Raw genomic sequence first — 17,630 nt, 5'->3', positions numbered from 1 at the left:
TACTTGGTGGACAAGTATGAGTGTGTAAGTATGTGTGAGGGCAGAGTGCAGACCTGGTTAAGTGTCTTTTCTTGTATCGCGCTCCGCTTACTGTTATGCTTGATAGCAGGTTCAGATGCTCTAACATTGATTTTATGTTGTTTTTTTATGGGTTGATGCTTTGAATTTTGTATAAAATTACTTAAAATTATTGAATTTTTTCTTTTTGACCTCACGTTTTCCTTGCATACAGCTTGTGAAAATAATGGAAACCAGTGTTAAAAATCTCAAAAACAGTTCCGACTTTAAAATATGTCGAAAGAGGTGAGAATGGTTGGCCATTAGATCTCCAGCAATACATTGGTCGATATTATATTAAAACAAGAAAAAACGTTAAATTCGGTTGCACCATAGCTATAGTACCCTTAAAAAATACAAAGAGTTCCATACAGGTGTTCCATATCTTGTCAAATAAAACTATATTCTTTAGTGGTTCCGATAAATGAGCAGCATAACTAAATCGACTCAGCTCGCCACGCTGATTATTTATATAGATAGGTTTCATAGTGTCTCCCAATCTTAACATACCCTATTCAGGGTATAAATATAGTTTAAACAAGTAAGGAAGGGCTAAGTTCGGATGTAACCGAACATTTTATACTCTCGCAAAGTCAAATGGTATACTCGTTTGAGATTTCTTTGTGGATTGGCTGATATTTTCGGTAGAAGGTCAAATATAGGCACTGGGGTCCACATATTTAGTACTTAGGGGCTTGAACAGTTTTGGTTCGATTTAGACAATTTTTGGTCACAAGGTGGCATATGGTAAACGTATTATTCACGCAAAGTTTTACCCCGATATAATCATTGATGCTTGATATGTATAGTGGAAAGTGAAAGAATCAGATGGAATTGAAAACGGTGTTATATGGGAAATAGGCGGGGTTGTAGTCCGATTTCGCCTATTTTCGCACTATAACATAAAAATATGAAAATAACGTAATGTACCGAATGCTGTTGAAATTGGTTAAGCAGATCTCAAGATATGGGTTTTCACCTAAAAGTGGGCTGTGCCACGCCCACTGACTAATTTTGAACGCGGTTCCTATAAATTTATCTCATACCATCCCAGAGATAAAATTTAATGTGTCTGGCGTGTTTAGTGCTTGATTTATCGCGCTTTTAGTAGTTTTTAACAGTACCATTATATGGGGAGTGGGCGGAGTTGCCACCCGATTTTAACTATTTTCACACTGTGAGTAGAGGTTCTAAAAAAATTTGCTTACAGTGAATTTTGTTAGTATAGTATTAGCGGTTTAGGAGATATGCACACTAAACCTATTAGAGGCGGGACCACGCCCACTTTTTAAAAAAAAGTTTTAACTGCAGATGCCCCTCCCTAATATGATCCTGTCTATAAAATAACAGTCTTGTATCTTATTGCGGAGCTTAGTTATGGCAAGTTATTTGTTTTTGATTAATGGCGTTTTGTGGGCGTGGCAGTGGTCCGATTACGCCCATCTGCAATACCAACCGTCTCACGGTACCAAGAAACATGTCTACCAAGTTTCATAAAGATATCTCAATTTTTACTCAAGTTAGAGCTTGCACGGACGGACGGACGGACGGACGGACAGACAGTCACCCGGATTTCAACTCGTCTCTTCATCCTGATCATTTATATATATATAACCCTATATCTAACTCGATTAGTTTTAGGTGATACAAACAACCGTTAGGTGAACAAAACTATTATACTCTGTAGCAACAGGTTGCGAGAGTATAAAAATTTAAACTATGGAATGAAATAAAAATATCTCACATGATAATAATTAGTTATTTCAGAGTTGTTAAATTTTAACAAGTCGATACAACATATGGTGCACCCTGTAAACCTAATATAATTTCATATATCATCTGAAGTCATTAATTGTTGCATTCCCATCTCTAGATTCTTATTGTATACTTAGTAAAGTCGAAAGCACCAGCCATGAAGGTGAGCGTCTTGATAAGAAAGCTGCGATTAATGTAAGTGATATATGGTTGACTGAATTTATTTTTAAGCCTGCAACTTTACTTGAATTACATTTGACATTTGTTTATGGTAGTACATACATATAAATATGTGACTACTGCTATCTAAAGTGTAGTTCAGATTTAGTCTGTTATGATGGATACTTTTTCCTATATAGGACATATATTGGATATATAAAGTGGCGGACAAAAGTCTATGTCCAACTTCTTTTTTTTGTGGTTCGGTTATTTGGACCCGCGTTGACATCTATAATTGCTTGAAGACGTCATGTTTTAGGGTTGATACTCAGTTCTTCGGTGCAAGCACAGTCTGGGTTTTGCTTCAAACTTTGTTTCTTCCATAGCTACCAAAAATATTGAACTTCGACTCATTTGGAAATAAAACCTTTTTTAATAAAATCTATCCCATTTTCTTTATGACAAAAGAATTCTTATCGAAACCGTCTAATTTTAGAGCAATTACAGCTTTCTGAAATGACCACTGCTTAACTTCAGTAGAACCACAATGTCTGAAGTTTTTTATAATAGTCTGTACTGTCGACTGTTCGACTCTTCCTTAAAATTTCACTGATATTTCTTTTGGGTGGTTGTAGCTATTTGGGTGTTCAATCTACAACAAAATTCAATAATCATAAAAATAAATAAACACGATAAAGAAAAAGAAGATAATATAAGATTAGAATAAAAATGTATCAACGCATTCTTTTATAAGATTTTTGTACTTTCGGAACCACGAAAACAAGGGGTATGTACATATATGAGGAAAATTAAATAGACAACACAATCATCAGAGAAGATATTTGGAACTCGCATTGTTCGCTCATACAAAAAAGTGAAAAATGCACTCCTTCAATCAAGAAAAAACGATCGATTAGGGTTTTTGAATCTATATACATCCTTAATCGATAAATATCACCAATTGAGTATTCTGTAACAGTAATTTTATTTGTCTACATATTAAGTCATATATTAAGTTTGCCACAATGTTTGTAAAATACCCAAAAGGAAACGTCAGAGACCTTATAAGGAATATATATAAATGATCAGCGTGATGAGCTTAGTCGCTTTAGTCATGTCCGTCCATCTGTATATATGCGAACTAGTCCGTCAGTTTTTTAGATATCGTTCTGAAATTTTTCACCGTTACTTTCCGCACGCAGAAGCTGCTCATTTTTCGTAACGCCAGGTATCGGACCTTTATATCATGTACTTAGCTGCCGTACAAACTGAACGTCAGCAATAAAGTGCGTCTATGGAAACAGTGCAATTTGTCCTTTTGTTCCTTTATTAAGTATAATATATAAATATTTTTTAAACACTCGTGAACGTATAGCCGAAATGAGATCTGAATATTTTATTTTTATAAATTTAGCTCCATAGAAAATGGCGTGATGAAAACTCTTCATGACTATGAACATATGTAATATTACTGTTCGAATATGTGAGACATGTTATTTAAAAATATTTATCACAATTTTAGTTCTACTCTCTAAAAACTGCTGATGTTTCTACGAAGTTTCATTTAGATTCGTAGTTTTTGTTTTGCAAAAGTTATCTAAGACCAGCATTAACTTTTTCTACTTTTACATTTTTACTCTACCTATAAAAACCAGCAAAGATATTCTTGTTATATTATTATTTCAATATGGCCAAACACTCTCATATGTTTTATATATCATGTATTACAATTTACTCGTAATAATCGATAAAGTAAAGTTTCCTACGTTTTGTTTACTCTCACAACGATTTCTTAATCAATTACTTCTGTTGTTACTATAAAGATAATAATAATTAATACAGGTGGAGTAATTGCGAGAGCGAGTTGAGATATACCTATAATATGTGTATTGTTCCTGCGTAATCGATTTTATTTAGTTGCGTGTATACGAGTACATATGTTATGATATAATATGTAAACATGAAACTGAGTAGTGTTAACATTAATGTTAGCAAAGTATTCGCGGGCGCTTTGGAATTTTTGAGACCAGGAAGCTAGCAGCAGCGGCAATTTCAAATGCGTTTTACTCAAAATTAACATAGCAGAATTCATTGATATTTATACAGCTTTTTGAAAACATCAAAAACTAGTTCCGTTTAAAGGACTTTTTATACTCTCGCAACCTGTTGCTAGAGAGTATAATAGTTCCGTTCACCTAACGGTTGTTTGTATCACCTAAAACTAATCGAGTTAGATATAGGGTTATACATATATAAATGATCAGGATGAAGAGACGAGTTGAAATCCGGGTGACTGTCTGTCCGTCCGTCCGTCCGTCTGTCCGTCCGTCCGTGCAAGCTCTAACTTGAGTAAAAATTGAGATATCTTTATGAAACTTGGTAGACATGTTTCTTGGTACCGTGAGACGGTTGGTATTGCAGATGGGCGTAATCGGACCACTGCCACGCCCACAAAACGCCATTAATTAAAAACAAATAAATTGGTATAACTAAGCTCCCCAATAAGATACAATACTGTTATTTTGTACACAGGATCACATTAGGTGGGGGCTGCAGTTAAAAATTTTTTTTAAGTGGGCGTGGTCCCGCCTCTAATAGGTTTAATGTGCATATCTCCTAAACCGCTAATGCTATAATAACAAAATTCACTAGAATCAAATGTTTTTAGTACTTCTATTGACGGTGTGAAAATAGTTGAAATCGGGTGGCAACTCCGCCCACTCCCCATATAACGGTACTGTTAAAAACTACGAAAAGCGCGATAAATCAAGCACTAAACACGCCAGAGACATTAAATTTTATCTCTGGGATGGTATAAATTGGCTTTATAGGAACCGCGTTCAAAATTAGTCAGTGGGCGTGGCACAGCCCACTTTTAGGTGAAAACCCATATCTTGAGATCTGCTCAACCGATTTCAACCAAATTCTTAACATAACGTTCTTTTCATGTTTCTATGTCATAGTGCGAAAATAGGCGAAATCGAACTACAACCACGCTTACTTCCCATGTAACACCATTTTCAATTCCATCTGATTCTTTCACTTTCCACTATGCAAACCAGGTAACAATGATTATATCGGGGTAAAACTGCAATTAAAGTATGCCACCTTGCGGCCAAAAATTGTCTAAATCGAACCAAAACTGTTCAAACCCCTAAGTACTAAATATGTGGACCCCAGTGCCTATAGTTGACCTTCTACCGAAAATATCAGTCAATCCACAAATAAATCTCAAACGAGTATACCATTTGACTTTGCGAGAGTATAAAATGTTCGGTTACATCCGAACTTAGGCCTTCCTTACTTGTTCAAATTCGTTTTTTTATAAACAATTAATTGCTGATTTTTTTCCGAAAATCTTGGAAACAAATTTCCTGAGGCCGCAATTTATATAATTAAAAACGAATTTCGATCAGGCACTAGATTATCTATTAATAAAATTAATTTTTTTGTCCAATTGATTTTAGATGAATCTTCGAGGATTAGTGATGGGCACCGCAAGGAGTTTCGGTTGGAACTAGATCAACACAAATAGCTATTACTTTTAAGATTATTAATTTTCTTACAATTTCTGTCAAGTTAAAACCTTATTTAATGCAACCGAGTTTTACTTTTATAAAATAAATTAATGTACTGGCAAAAAAATATTTAAAATTGTAATATTTTCATGTCTCTGATTACACCTAATCCCTTAATTTTAGGTGTTGCAAAAAACCATGAGGTCATCAAAACTGCTATATTCTGCGAAAATAGAAATTATCAGTAAATTTAACACAAATTTTCAATAATTGGGCATTCCATCAGATGAAATAATCTTACTTACAACAGAAATATCAATAATCAACGAAATCATCGAAATATAACATAGCATGATTAAAGCTTTTAAAGCGTTTTAGGCGTGGTAATAAATGTGATATTCATTTTTCTTCAATAACAAAATATATACAAATATTTTACATATTTTAAACGTCTACAAATTTCAGTAATATATTAGTTAGGTTGTTCCTTATCTTAGCTCTCCCACAAAATTTGTCAAATGATAATGAAGTTTCAGGAATGAAACACAAACAAATTAATTATAAGAAAAAATAGTATGTCTAAAAAATTGTATTTTTGGAGCAATAATTAATACTAGGTTTATTAACAAGATTCACGTATGACAACGATGTTACTTTCTCAGTAGCTCCGTATAAGTTGTATTTTTATTTAATTTGCTATGTATATCTACGAGGACGGTAGCGATAACATCCTCATTTGAGAAAGAGTTCGTAGCCTAATTCGATCACTTCTTCGGATCGTCCCGAATGATCTTTGGTCTTAGGAGTGTACCAGTGTATCCAGTCTCAGAAACTCCTTCGGATTGCGCTTAAAGCCATCATTGCTGTGAAATGGTCTCATGGTAGCACTTGTTGTGTGCGAGAGCGAACGCAGCAACTTTCTTTTTCTTATACCCAATATTTCGCAAACTTACAGTCGGCGGGCTGTCAATACGTGAACTTGAATTATGTCACGTTATTCAACACGGCATCCGTTGTCGGATGCTGGACGTGGCTTCTCAAAACCCAAGGGCGGAAGAGAAGACTCACCGTAAACGAGTATAGCATTTAAGCGTTCATACCTCGTACTGCTATTTTCTCCAACTTTCATAAATGAGAACACCTTTTAGTAGCCAAGAGACGATAATGGCCTTAGAAAGCCTTACCGAACTCTGAGCATAAAAAGTGTTTCGAAAATTAAGTCAATCATTGGCATAAGTGTGTTACATTTGGCGGGAGTTTTCTGAAGAGAAATGTATTGAGAACAATACTCTTGAATTTTTAATTTTTTATCAGATATACCTTACAAGTTCGTTTGTAAGTCAGTCAGTCCATAGTTCGCGAAACTGGTTCAACGAAATTCCCTGGAATTCATATCAACTTAAATAATAACTTCGACCATACTAAATTCTAAACATCTTACTTCGCTTAGTTGTAAAATAAAAGCAATACGGCAGTCAACTTGGTCTTTCACTCGGATTCGATCAATCTATGAAGAACTGTATTGATTCCAGATAAGGTGAATTAATGAGATTTCAAACTTTGTTTGGTATTTAAAAGAGGATTGGAAGGTAGAAATATTCATCTACATCGACTTGAAATTTCGACAGCCTGCTTGAGAACAATATACATATTATAGTATAGTAGCGTAAGGAGAAAAGTCAAAAGTCAGATGACACTACCGTCTGATTTAATTCATTAAATTAGCGCAGCTTATATCTAAATACATAGCGATTTATTTAACGTCGCGCCTATTTGGTTAGGTATATTGAAATCAAAAAAGAAACGAAAAGAAACTAAATTTCTTTCTTTTTCATTACTATGGTATATCGAAGATTTAGCCAGAGATTCACCAGTCTGGTCAAGCAAGCAAGCACGGGTGTATTTGTATTTGCATATTTAGTTTCTGTTGCATCATGTGTGTACACATGTGTGCGGCTTCGATTGTGTGAACTTGTTCCGTTTTTTTTTGTTTTAATTTTCTTTGTTCGCTTTTCGCAACTGTCTCGATTTTTGCAAACTTTTGACAATTTCCTTGGCAAAGCTAATATGCAAATCTTTGAATCTATTATTTATGCAATATTTGTGCTTAATTTTTTGCAAACAAAAAAGCATCAAAAGCAGCCAGTATTCAGCGCGCTCAGAGGAAAAAATTTTATGTTTTTAGTACCCATTTATTTGTATTGGTGAGTGGTTTTGCATGAAATTAGCAATTTGTAGGAAACCAATTATGGATTTTAAATAATATTTCATTTACTGGAGATTATACAGCGTGTTCGTATCTTCCAATATTTTAATTTATTATATTATATAATATGCACATTTTTGATCACTACTTTATGGAAAGTTTATTTAACGCGACGAGATAACTTTCTCAGTGAGGCTTCACTTCCACTTTTACATATTTTTACGTTCCGAGACTACTGTTGTCAATGTGAACTTCGGCTGCACCGAAGCTTCAAAGGTGCACTTTTTATGGCTCGAAAAGGTTTAGAAAATCTTTATTCTGATTTTGAATCGATCTAAGCAATATGTTCGGAGATTGTAGCCATGCCTTGGATAGTAATCTATGCCAAATTTTTTAAAAAAGGTTTACATTCAAGGACTTGAGTTTGATAGTTATATTTGTATGCAGCTATATGATGTAGTTGTCCTATATCGGCGGTTCCGACAAATGAGCTATATACTTTATATCGGTAGCATTGAATATGCTCTGTCGAGCAACATTGACTATGTGGGTCAGATTTGGTGTAACATTTGTCATGCAATTACTTTGCATCAAAAGTGCTTCTTCCCGTCAGGAAGCATTTTTATACTCTCGCAATATCTTGCTACAAAGTATAACAGTTTTGTTCACCTAACGGTTGTTTGTATCACTAAAACTAGTCGAGTTAGATAAAGGCTTATGTACATATATATAAATGATCAGGATGAAGAGACGAGTTGAAGTCCAGGTGACTGTCTGTTCGTCCGTCCGTATGTCTGTGCAAGCTGTAACTTGAGTAAAAATTGAGATATCTTTATAAAACTTGGTACACATGTTTCTTGGTACCGTAAGACGGTTGGTATTACAGATGATAATCGTAATCGGACCACTGCCACGCCCACAAAACGCCATTAATCAAAAACAAATAAATTCGAATAACTAAACTCCACAACAAGATAAAATACTTTTATTTGGTACAGAGGATCACATTAGACCATATGCAGTGTAAAATGTTGTGGGGTGGTCCCGCTTCTTATTAGGTTTAATGTGCATATCTCCTAAGCGCTAAAGCTATAATAACAAAATTCGCTGAGAGCAAATGTTTTTAGCACTTCTATTGACAGTGTGAAAATGGATAAAGTTGGTTGACAACACCGCACACACCTCATATAACGGTTCTGTTAAAAAATACTAAAAGCGCGATAAACCAAGCATTAAACACGCCAGAGACATTAAATTTTATCTCTGGGATGGTATGAGATGACTTTATAAAAACCGACTTCAAAATTGGACAGTGGGCGTAGCACTTTCAGGTGAAAACCCATATCTTGGGATCTGCTTAACCGATTTCAACCAAATTCGGTACTTAACATATTTCTTTGTTATAGTGCGAAAATGGGTGAAATTGGATTACAACCACGCCTATTTCCCTTATAACACCATTTTCAATTCCACCTGATTCTTTCACTTTCCCCTGTGCAAATCAAGCATCAAATGATTTAAAGTATGCCACCTTGTGACCAAAAATTGCCTAAATTGAACCACAACTTTTCAAGCCCCTAGGTACTGAATATGTGGACCTCAGTTGCTATAGTTGACTTTTTACCAAAAATATCGGTCAATGTGTAATATATATAAATGTAATTTATATAATAAAATAAATAAATGAAACTCTTGATAATAGTATGTTTTGTGTCAAAAAGGGGTTGAATCAAATCAATACTTCCTTTAGTATAAGTTGGCAAAATTTTATACTAAAGGAAGGAACCTGAAGTAATTTCCCGTTTTGATCCTTGCAAGTTGCGAGAGTATAAAATGTTCCGTTACACCCGAACTTAGAACTTCCTTACTTGTTTTTATCAAAACTCGAAATCCACTTTTTTTGCTTCATAAACAAAAATAGGGGATAGCGTCCCTTTGCCACCAATAACTTAAGAACGATTGAATCAAATGTCATGACACTCTATGTACAAGTTTTTATTCATAAGATATCTCGCTCAGACCAATGTGACACTTAGTCGCGGTCAAATAAATACGATATAAACTTTAATATTAAGCCACCCTTGTTGAAACACACCGATCTTTTCAGAGTATTGGCAAAATGTTCTCTGGATAGTTAAGTTTTGTCAAACATATTTTCTGGTTGTTAGGCTCTCGAGTTATTCTACAAAATATTTAGAATTACCTTTATTCATGACCTACATTACATTCATGCGTTACTAAAGCAGTATGTTTGTTAACAAAGATGCGAATTAGTGTGGGAAGTATACTGCATTTAAGAGACTGAAATTCAATAACATAAAACAAAATTTCAAAAATTTTTGATGAAAAATATACGTACGTTAATACCATATGTTAACATCGCGCTACTTATCCCGAAGCAAAAGCTAAAAGAGAGATACAAAAACGCAATGTAGATGCATCAATGAATAAATTTATATATTTTTTGTATACTTAATTGGCATTAGACTAATTCAATAAATAAAACTTGAATAAACTAGTTGCATATAAAATGCATCTGCTAAGGCCTTGACAGAGAAAAAACATATATGCGCAATTTAAGCAGAGCGTTGTTTATTTAGCTTATTTAATCGTTAGTAAAAACATTAAGAGATGCTCTGAACACATATTTGATTCATTTATTTATAACTTAAGGAAATCCTCGGAGTTGTTTATAAGTTAAAGACTAAGCCATGTTGATTGTGATATCGCATTTCCAAATCCTACATTTTTCGAAAAATCGAAGAGCCCAAGCTTTTCAAATACACTTAATAAAAATAACTGATGTTCCCTTGAAAAATCCCTTGAAAATAAATTTATCAATTAACAAGAAAAATCGTTAACTTCCGCTGCATCGAAGCTAGAATATCCTTCACAAATAAAAACGTTTCCATAGAAGAACTTAATTTTGATCATTCAGGTTGTACGCTAATTATATACTATGCTAGTCTGATCTGAACAATTTCTTCAGACATAGTAGAGTTGCCAAATCTAAACCAAATTTTGTGAAAATATCTCGTCAAATAAAAAAGATACGTGCGGCACTCGGGGACTGCCGCATCAAAGCTATTGCATCGCATTTTTTATCAACTTATACAATTATAATTATTTATTTATTTATTATGCAGTTTTTTTTCTTTGATATTAATTCCAGTTGCACTTTTTGAGTGTGGTTACCGATAAGTTAACAAATTTTTTCTTCTATTGAAGAAATGAGAAGTTAATATTGTTTAAAATATTTTTATTATTTTACAATACATATAGGTTATTCAGGAATTTTTATCATTGAAACCAGAGATCTCTGATTGAAACTATAGATGTTTAGTAATGGTACGGTAAAAAGTAAGAAACATAGGTTTGAGAGTTGATATTCTCTATATATCTGGAAAATATCTCGTCAATGGTGGTCCCATATATTGATGTGGATTCTTGTGGAGCATTATTCATTTTCAAATTCCCATATATTGATGTGAATTCTTGTGAATCATTATTCATTCTCAAATTAAATTTTTCCGAAAGAAAAGTTGTGAGCCGCTCTGATTTTTTATCAGCAAAATTGATGTTGAAATCGCCAGCCAAGATAAGTGGAAGTTTATTACCATTGATAATACGATTAAAATACCTAATTTCAATTGTATTGTTCAATTCAATCGAGATACTGTTTCAAAGGGTGGGGTAGCTATTTACCTTTGTAATTGTATATTATTTTTGAATCACCCTGCTCTTCATACTGCACATATTTTGTGATCGCCTTAGGTTCATTTCTGTTACGGAATTTCTTGATTTAGCCCCGCGTTCAAAGCTCGCAATAGAAACTATGCAATAGCTTAAAAAGTTCATACACGAGGTCTTGAATTTGATCATTCAGTTTGTATGGCAGCCATATGTTATAGTGGTCCGATGTCGCGGTTCCGACAAATGAGTAGCTGCTTGGAGAAAAAACGTGTGCAAAATTTCTGATCGAAATCTTAAAAACTGAGGGATTAGTTCGCATATATACAGACAGACGAACATGGCTAAATGTTGATCATTTACATATGTATGTATACAAGTATGAGTATATTTTATTGGGTCTCCGACGTTTCCTTTTTACGTCGTTTACAAACATCGTGGCAAACTTAATATATTCTATTTATGGTAAAAAAGAGCTATGTCGGAAGCAACCGAATGTTATACCCATACTCTCGCAATTTCAAAGATATCGAAGTAGTTCCAAAAGTCTTCAAAACTTAATTAAAAAGTTATCGAAAGCAACCGACCGAAATTAGGGCCCCATTTTCCAAGTAATCGTTCAGTTTCATTTGACGTAAATTATAGACATATATTACTCATTTTTAGTGCAGAATATGAAATTTCAGCTAAAAGGGCATATGTATAATTAGGTAAAACTCAATGTTCGGACCATTTTTGATTAACTCGACTCAACCAGTTTGTGAGATATTTAGATTAAATGAAACGTGGAGAAATGTGGAAATTTTAAATGCCTTCACCAATGTAATCCACTGTATTAAATTCTAGTTTTGCAGCGTAAATTAGTATAACACGTCGTAAAAACCGATTCTGTTCATCTGCAATAACATAAATCAGAATACCAAGGAATGCATGTTCCGAGTGTCGATATGTTAATTTTCATTTAGCTTATCTAACTAACTAAAAATTAATTCCAAGGATTAAAGTAAAAAACTAAAAGATTATAGGCTACAAGTAATTCCTATATATTAGTGAAGACGCTTCGTTCAATATACACCTTCCTAATCTCATCTCGTTATGGAAGGTAAAAACCCGCAATCAATCATGACAAAGTATGTCGATAAAACGAAAGAAAGCATCTCGCAAGTTTTTATGGCATATATCCAGTACAATATTTTCATTATAGTAAAAGTTTGATCATTAAAATACTTATAGTGAATTAAAGTAAATATCAGTTTTTATATCGAAAATTTTCAGAACCGTGGTATGTACATATGTATATTAACGTAGACATCCTATACATTTCAAAACCGAAATGGAGCTACATAAATTTCCATTTGGTATTTTATTATATTCGAAAATTAATTTCCTACTTCCGAGTTTCCGAATAAAAAATGTTCCAAAATACTGCAGGCGTTTTGAGAAGACTGAAAACTTTCGTCAAAATTTCTTTAAAGAGCACTCGGACATAAAAAATCGATTTTCGTTCTAAACTAGTCGTCGTCTTACAGAAATATTGTATGCTGGGGTTTCAGACTAGAAGTTGTTCTTTTGAAATTTTGATTATTGCATAAACAAAATAACTCGATTTTGATTTGCATTAAGATTGACTTAAATTTTTATTTTACACAAGGTCGTTATGCAAGCTAGCTTTCTGTGGTTAAGCGCTTCCCATGTGAAGTAGTTATTATTTAATACCGCTCCGCTGCACATGGAATTAAAGCGGAAGCCGCGCTGTGATCGGCGGCTGTCTTTAAGGCAAACAAGTGACACACATTTTCGTACATATAAACGTGCACACATATGCACGTATGGCTTATGAAGATATGTGTAGGTTGAAGAAGAATGTCTTGTCGGTTGCTGCCATAAAGTTCTGAAATGTCGCAACTTAATCGATTGCGAAATTTCATTCGATTTGTTACTTTAATGTGTATTTACTGAAATTATAGTTTATTTTTCAATGTTGTCGCATTGAGTAAACATATGTACATACTGGTATCCTCAATTAGTAATTCATTCACAGTTGATAACGTTCATTTACTACTTACTTTTAACACCATTTTCGTAATAAAGAGATTTTAATTCCTAATTTTAGATTTAATTTATACTTTCTTATCCTAATTATAAATCCCTATTATGTATGTAGACTAGCACAAGTATAGTAGCCACTAGGCAAGCATACACCCAAATGAAACGCCAGTTGTCATTTTTTGTTTATCATCTATTGCCACTTTTCATAAATATAATATCCAGAAATGTTAAAATCAGACAACGGCTTTAGTCTAGACTTTTGCGTATTTTGGTGCTTGAATATAAGGGAAATATGTATACGTACTTCTTTTTTTTTATTTATTTAAGGTTCTATTTGAACAAATTGCAAAAATTATTTGCTAACAATGGTTGCTCTTTGAATACTTTATAAATTTTTCAAATATTATTTACATTCGTACTTTTACGACTACTAGATTTCACGCAGAATATACAAACTATTTCAAATCCTCCAAACATAACGATTTTAATCCTCAATTACTTTATTGTTTTCTATTTCTAACTAAATAGAAGTTTTACAAATTTGAGCAATGCTCTTAAATCTTGTAAATATTGGTTGTTATTTGCATTTTCGAATTTACTTTCTTCAGTAGTCATCTGCAAAGCAAAATAGTGTTATAGTAGCCAGCGTAAGTAGACTGACAACGCAGTAGGCTTACAATATTAAATATTATTTTAACTATCATGAATCAAACACCACACGAACTTCCTTACAACGCCATTTTGAATTATATCAAAACATAAGGTGATCCTGCTAAGGGTAAATGAGTAAATTCGATACTAATACTCGGAGCATCTATTAACCGATATCACTAATTTGTATACTGAATCAGATTAAAATTATTACAACATCTCCAGAAGCATGTCGCAAAAGACCATATTTCGAACCCAATTGTTAAATACCCACAAGTTTTGCTCATTTCTGGTTTGGTACCTTTATTAATGCGTAAGATATACATAAATATAGGTATGAAAAAGTAAAAAATCTATCGCGTTTCCAAATAAAGTTCTATGGGAAAATATAATTATAACCTTTTAATTCGGGGCAAAACTACATCTACTAGCGCGATAAATTTATAATCGTTTGAACATTACACATACACAGCGTACATTTCGCTGTTCCCCTTTTTTTTTTGGTAGAAACCAGAAATGTAAAATACAATAAATCGAAAAACATACTAAGAGAATCCGAGTGTTGACTGACTAACAATAAAACTGGTCCATACATTCGGTATCTGGAGACTTAAAAAGTCCGTATAGTCCGTGATTATTAATGTGATTTATGCACAAAATTTAGTTGGAATTGAACACGTAGTTCCTGAGGTATAGGATTTTATTCAAAGGTGGACGGTGCCATGCCCATTGTGAAATTTTTTCACCAGCTCCTATAAGCCCTTTCGTATCATCTTAGGTGCAATATTTTATGATTCTGACGCATTTACTTATTGAGTTATGCACTTTTAGTAGTTTTCAACATAACCGTTAAATGAGGAGTGAGTGTGGTTATACCCCGATTTCAACCATTTTCATACTGTCGGAGGAAGTACCGTAAGCACTTATTCTCAGAAAATTGTAAATTGAACTTACAAGGAGCCGGGGCTACGACTGCTTTTCAAAACTATTCAGCCCACAGGTGTTGCGATCTATTGAACCAAATTCCAGTGTTTCGTTATAGCACATCATTCGCTTAAGGTCGTTTTGTGGATGTGGCAATAATTCGATTACGCCCATCAGTAATTTCAAACCTCCTTAAGTGCCAAGGAATATGTGTATCTAGTCTCATTGAGAATTTAAAATTTTTACTCAAGTTATCGTTTTCTCAAATGGACTTACAGACAGTCACTCGGATTTCAACTCGTCTTGTCATCCTGATCATTTATATCCATATGGACATATGTATAGGTACTTCCATATAACCCTATATTTATCACAATAGGTTTGAACAAAACTACAAGTATTGTATTATATTATACACTGTTTCAACATGTTGCGCAGCATGTTGAGCAAATAAACATAATACTGTCTAATGTGTTACTGTCTAAACAATAGTATTTCGGTACAATGTGTAAACAAATGTAAGTGAACGAAATTTACTTATTTTTATTTTATTTTAATCAGATATCAAATAAAACAATCATTATTCCAAACTTTTTGCTATATTATTGTTAACTGAAAAGCGTCAAATCATGCGACGATGGTATCTACTAGATATCTTATGTGTTGCTTTACAGTAATATTATCTAGTAAACTGGTGGACACTTTTTTCTTTAAAAAATTGCCGTCATTTTTTCGGCTAAACACTCTAGCTTTTCTACAAGTCCACCATTCTACGAAAAATGTATGTAAAACTAAAAACGTACATAGTATACTAGCAAGTATTATATAGATATAGATCCCATATTTGATTTTGTTTTACATAGTCCCTAGAGTCATCGTCGCCCGTCGGGACCCTTCTTCCAGAATAAACTGTTAAACTGCCTTTTTCAGAGCTTTAGACTGTCGCAACCCGCTAAATAATGACTACCCCTAAGCATTTCAATTCACTACAAATAAAAACATTAATTCATTCCATCTGTATTTAAAATATACTTTATATTTAAAAAGAAGGATTAGTTTACACTTGTAGCTAAACGATGCAGGAAAATTGAAAATCCTTATTACACCCTGAACATATACCCTGTTAAATTAAACACGAAGTTTATAACGCCCTGAAGAAAATGTCGGAGACGCTATGAAAGATATATTAAAATGACAAGCTTGGTCGATTTAGCCCATAGACGGATATGGGACTTGTAGCTGCCATACAAACCGAAATCCGATCAAACTCAAGGCCCTGTATGGAAAACTTTTTTATTTGAAAATGTATCTTCACAAAATTCCGCATAGATTACTGCCTAAGGAGTCCTACAATAATCGAAGAAATTGTTCAGATCGGACTACTATAGCATATATCTGCCATATAAATTGAACAATCGAAATAAAGTTCTTGTATGGAATCTTTTGTATCTGTGTAGGGTCTTATTGCTTCGGTAAAACCGAAGTTAACGTTTTTTTTTGTTTTTCAATCCATTTGATTAATTTCGATAAATTTGCAAAAAAAAATAATAATATGTGCTTAAGGAGTTCGACGATGTTGTTGTTGTTGTTGTTGTAACGATTATCTAATCCCCGTTTGGGTGATAAATTCTAGATTCGTTGTCGTCGAGGTCATCTAACGGAAGGCCCACGAAACGAGCTGTTTCGACGGGGTCGGACCATAGGGAGAGGGGTGTTAGATGAGTGGGGTTTGTTGGGCATCCAAAGAGGTGGTTAGTGTCATGCGGAGACTCATTGCATGCAGGACATGTGTTTAGTATGTCAGGGTCAATTCTGGATAAGTAGGAGTTTAACCTGCTACAGTATCCGGAACGAAGTTGCGCGAGGGTCACTCTGGTTTCGCGAGGCAACTCGAGCTTTATGTCTGCTATGGGTGGTGGTTTGACTCCTATTACGCCATTCACTGAGAGGGAGTCTGTGAAGGTGTTGATGGCTCCACTGTGAATGGCGGTCAGTGCCTGTCTAAAGTTAGTTGCGTCCGAAGTCTGGTCGGCGTGCTGTCTGATGTCGTCGACGTAGTCAAGGAAGGACCTCTTGATGTTCCTAGGAGGCTGCTTCGCTGCAAGCAGGCGTCTGCAGGGGTGGTTTCTGCGAAAACCTTAACCGGAAGCATACGGGCCTCACTATGTAGGTGTTCGATTGGAGACATCAAGAGGCATCCCGTGATAGTCCGGAGTGCAGTGTTCTTACAAGTCTGTAGCTTCTTCTTCTGCGTGTCACTGCATCCAGGCGACCATATTGGGGCTGCGTAATTTAGGACCGGCCGGCCGATTGCCTTGTACGTTGCCAACAACGTTTCTTTGTCTTTTCCCCAAGAGCTGCCGGCAAGCGACTTGAGGATTTTGTTGCGGCTCTGTACTTTGGCAGTTATCGCGGTCGTATGAGGAGTGAAAGAGCACAGACTGTCCAAAGTGACGCCTAAAATTTTAGGGTTATTTACTGTCGGAATTTTTGTGCCATCGACTGAAATGTTCAGGTCCAGTCTGTACTCCTTCGTCCAATTGGTGAAGATGGTCGCTGTGGATTTAGTGGGGGAGAGTGTTAGGTTCCTTGCAGAAAAGAAGCGAGAAAGATCGGTGAGG

Source organism: Bactrocera oleae, chromosome 4, assembly GCF_042242935.1.
Source record: "Bactrocera oleae isolate idBacOlea1 chromosome 4, idBacOlea1, whole genome shotgun sequence".
NCBI lineage: Eukaryota > Metazoa > Arthropoda > Insecta > Diptera > Tephritidae > Bactrocera > Bactrocera oleae.
Note: the sequence above shows the minus strand (reverse complement) of the source record.